We start from the raw sequence: 4,659 nt of genomic DNA on the forward strand, positions 1-4,659 counted from the left end.
AAAAAAAAAAAAAAAAAAAGGGAAAGGCCTCTTTCCTCTCCAGAGTTTCAATTCATTAGTCCTCATTGATGGCACAACTCTGCAATGTCTTAAAAAGGTGATTTTTGTAACTTACTCTGTTTTTTCTAGTTGCTTCAGTAGGAGTGTTGAATTGTTCCCACATATACATCCTCTCCAGAAGAGGAAGCCCTCTGAAACCCTTTCAACATTTAGCCATGGTGAGGTCATCTAGGTGTACACGGCTGAATAAACCCAGAGCATACCATGGCCCCTGCTCCACACCTCCACTACAGCGAGGACACGCAGCCCAAGCAGACCAGAGTCTTTTTGCATTGAAACTGGGGACCGTGAGCCTTTTTGTTTTTACAGTGGGTGGAAAGTGTGACAAAGCTGTGAGAATAAGTCTGGAAGCTTCCAATGGCTATGCCCCATGCTCATGGAAGAGGCCAGTCTCCAGCAGGAGGAAATGAAGCCCTTCCACGGAAAGGAGAAGCATTGGGAGCACCCAGGGGATGTTGGAGTCCCTGATTCCAGTCACTTGCTCCTGCTATGGTTGGTTACCTGAGCCACACACTTCCCTTTTCTTTGTGAGTTAGTTCCAGTTTCTTTTTTTAAGTTATTTGTGTATATTTATGGGGTACATGAGAAAATCTGTTATATGTATATAATACATAGTGATCAAGAAGGGGCATTCAGGGTGTCCGTCATGTGAGTACAATACTTTTTTGTTAAGTTTAGTCATCCTACTCTGCTGTGGAATATTGAATTTATTCCTTTTATCTTACTGTATGTTTGTATGTTTTAACACTTCTCTTTATCCACCCGTGCCTCCACCACTGTCCCTTCCATCTCTATTAACTGTTTTTCCATTCTCTAGCTCCACATGTTCAATTTTTTTTGCTGCTACATATAAGTGAGAAAATGCAATATTTGTTGTTCTGTGCCCGACTTTTTTCACTTAAGAGAATAACCTCCAGGCCTTGTGGCTCTCTGAGCAGCACCATGGTGGTTGGCAAGAACAAGCGCCTTACAAAAGGCAGCAAAAAGGGAGCCAAGAAGAAAGTGATTGATCCATTTTCTAAGAAAGATTGGTATAATGTGAAAGCAGCTGCTATGTTCAATATAAGAAATATTGAAAAGACGCCAGTCACCAGAACCCAAGGAACCAAAATTGCATCCGACAGCCTCAAGGGTTGTGTGTTTGAAGTGAGTCTTGCTGATTTGCAGAATGACGAATTTGCATTTAGAAAATTCAAGCTGATTACTGAAGATGTTCAGGGCAAAAACTGCCTGACTAAGTTCCATGGCATGGATCTTATTCGTGACAAAATGTGTTCCATGGTCAAAAAATGGCAGACAATGATTGAAGCTCACATTGATGTCAAGACTACTCATGGTTACTTGCTTCATCTGTTCTGTGTTGGCTTTACTAAAAAACGCAACAATCAGATACGGAAGACCTCTTATGCTCAGCACCAACAGGTCCGCCAAATCCAGAAGATGATGGAAATCATGACCCAAGAGGTGCCGACAAATGACTTGAAAGAAATGGTCAATAAATTGATTCTAGACAGCATTGGAAAAGACATAGAAAAGGCTTGCCAATCTATTTATCCTCTCCATGATGTCTTTGTTAGAAAAGTAAAAATGCTGAAGAAGCTCAAGTTTGAATTGGGAAAACTCATGGAGCTTCATGGTGAAGGCAGTAGTTCCGGAAAAGTCACTGGGGACAAGACAGGTGCTAAAGTTGAACGAACTGATGGATATGAACGACCAGTCCAAGAATCTGTTTAAACTTCAGACTTAAAATAGTGGCAAATAAAAAGTCCTATTTGTGATTAAAAAAAAATAATCTCCAGTTCCATCCATGTTGCTGCAAATGACATGATTTCACTCTTTACGGCTAAACAGTATTCCATTGTGTATATATACCACATTTTCTTTATTCTTCCATTGATGGACACTTAGGTGGATTCCATATCTTAGCTATTGTGCATAGTGCTGCAATAAATATGCAAGTTTGCAGATATCCTTTTGATACATTGATTTCTTTTCCTTTGGGTAGATACCCAGTAGTAGGATCACTGAATCAAATGGTAATTCTACTTTTAGTTATTTTAAGAAATCTCTGGTCAGGCACGGTGGCTCATGCCTGTAGTCCCAGCACCTTGGGAGGCCAAGGCAGGTGGATCACCTGAGATCAGGAGTTCGAGACTAACCTGGACAACATGGTGAAACCCCGTCTCTACTAAAAATACAAAAATTAGCCAGGCATTGATGGTGGGTGCCTGTAATCCAAGCTACTCAGGAGGCTGAGGCAGGAGAGTTGCTTGAACCCGGGAGGCAGAGGTTGCAATAAGTTGAGATTGCACCACTGTACTCTGCCTGGGCGACAAAGTGAGACTCTGTCTCAAAAAAAAAAAAAAGAAAAAAAGAAATCTCCACACTGTTTTCCATAGTGGTTGTACTCATTTACATTCCCACCAACAGTGTAAAAGACTTCCCCTTTTTCCATATCCTTACCAAGATGTTATTTTTTTTTTTTGTCTTTTTAATAAAAGCCATTCTGATTGGAGTAAGATCTCATTGTGGTTTTGATTTTTATTTCTCTAATGATGAGTGATGGTGAGCATTTTTTCATATACCTGTTGGCCATTTACATGTCTTCTTTTAAGAAATGTCTATTTATGTCCTTTGCCCACTTTTTAATGGGATTATTTGTTCTTTCCTTTTTGAGATTTTTGAATTCCTTTTATATTCTGGATGTTAGTCCCTTGTTGAATGAATAGTTTGCAAATATTTTCTCCCTTTCAACAAGTTGTCTCTTCACTCTGTTGATTGAAACAATCAATTGCTGTTCAGAAGATTTTTAGTTTAATATAGCCCCATTTGTCTGTTTTTGTTTTTGTTGTCTGTGCTTTCAAGGTCTTAGTCATAACTTCTTTGCCTGGGCCAATGTCCAAGAGAGTTTTTCTTAGTATTTTTATAGTTTTAGATCTTATTTTTCAGTCTTTAATCCATTTTGAATTTATTTTCGCATATGGTGAGAGAGAAGGATCCAATTTCATTCTTCTACATGTGGCTATCCAATTTTCCCAGCACCCTTTATGGAAGAGGGTGTCCTTTCCCCAGTGTAAGCTCTTGGCACCTTTGTTGAAGATCAGTTGGCTGTGTTCTCTAGTCTGTTCCATTGGTCTATATGTCTATTTTTATACAAATACCATGCTGTTTTGGTTACTATAGCCTTGTAATATATTTTGAAGTCCTGTAACATGATGCCTCTAGCTCCAATTTCTTGAGAGGCTGGTCCATCTCTATTTTCTTTGCCCTTGGGCTTTATAAGACACCCCTATGTCCATATAATACATTATCCTTTTCTTCTTAGGCAGGGCAGAGGTGGTTTATGTTACCTGTAATTCAACGGGTCTTAACTAAGACTACTTCTTTAATGGCGGGGCAGTTTAGAAGGGTCTGGTGAAATGTGTCTCCCTCATTGCCCAGAAGGAAGAGAAAGAGGATGAATGGTGATATTTCTGAGACCACAACTTTGGATCATGAATCCTCAGGTCAAGGAGAAACCAATGCCTCTGGATTCTGATCACTCTACTCCACCATGGGAAGAAATTCAGACATGCCTAAGAAGTTGTCTGAATCTGTCGTCCAAAGCCAAACTGTCTTACCTTAATCTTTGATTAAACTGCATTCCCACCCCCAAACAATATTTAAAAATGAGGGGAATGGAAACGGGAGATTCCTGTGTTTGTACATTTCACTTACTCCTGGGGCTCCTGAGTTGCAGAGGAGCCTGAAGTTTACACCAGAGGGTAAAGAAGATAGCTATTTGGACATCACACACCACTTTGCCAGTTTCCGTTCTCTTGAATTATTTACCATCTAATTGTCTGCATTGAAACAGAATCTGGAAACACAGAGTCAGAGTTGTAGCCCTATTTGCAAGTTACAGAAAGAAAACTAGAGCTCAGTGAAGTACCTGGGGCAGAAGCACTTCATGGGTTTCTGAAGTTCTCTTACCTTGGGAGGGCTGTGAATGCAGGGGGTGAAACCAGCACAGCAGCAGAGAGAAAGAGAGCCTCGGTCTGGAAGGGGCCTTAGAAGTCACTAGTTCAGACTCCCCTTTCAGGTCACTGTCTCCCTCCTGTGTAAAGTCTGGCGTCTAGTCTGTACTTTCCCTTCAACTGGCTATGTCACCAAGAGCATCTGAACCTTGATTTCTTCATCTGTAAAAGATAGAATACAAAGGAGGATGGGATGGAAAATAAACCTATCTATAAATTTAAAAAATTGTTATCACAAATTTTATTTTCACCATTGTACCAATAATTCCTTCTTTCTTTTCCTTCTTTTATTCTTTTCTTTCTTTCTTTCTTTTTCTTTCTTTCTCTCTCTTTTCTTTCTTTTGCCTTCCTTCCTTTTCTTTTTCTCTCTTTCTTTTCTGACTCTCTCTCTCTCTCTCCTTCCTTCCTCTCTCGCTCTCTCTCTCTTTTTCTTTCTTTTTTATTTTTTTCAAGACAGGGTCTCACTCTGTGTGGCCCAAGCTGGAGTGCAGTGGCATGATCTTGGCCCACTGCAGTCTCAAACTCCTGAGCTCAAGCAATCCTTCCACCTCAGCCTCCCTAGTAGCTAGTAGCTAGGACCACA

At 40.3% G+C, this 4,659-nt stretch overlaps 1 pseudogene; it reads left to right on the forward strand.

The window, feature by feature from the left end:
- Window positions 1-1,002: 1,002 nt before the first annotated feature.
- On the forward strand, window positions 1,003-2,051 carry LOC105553775 (annotated as a pseudogene).
- The last annotated feature ends 2,608 nt before the right edge of the window (window positions 2,052-4,659 follow it).

Source organism: Mandrillus leucophaeus, unplaced genomic scaffold (assembly GCF_000951045.1).
Source record: "Mandrillus leucophaeus isolate KB7577 unplaced genomic scaffold, Mleu.le_1.0 Scaffold117, whole genome shotgun sequence".
In the NCBI taxonomy this organism is placed as follows: Eukaryota; Metazoa; Chordata; class Mammalia; order Primates; family Cercopithecidae; genus Mandrillus; species Mandrillus leucophaeus.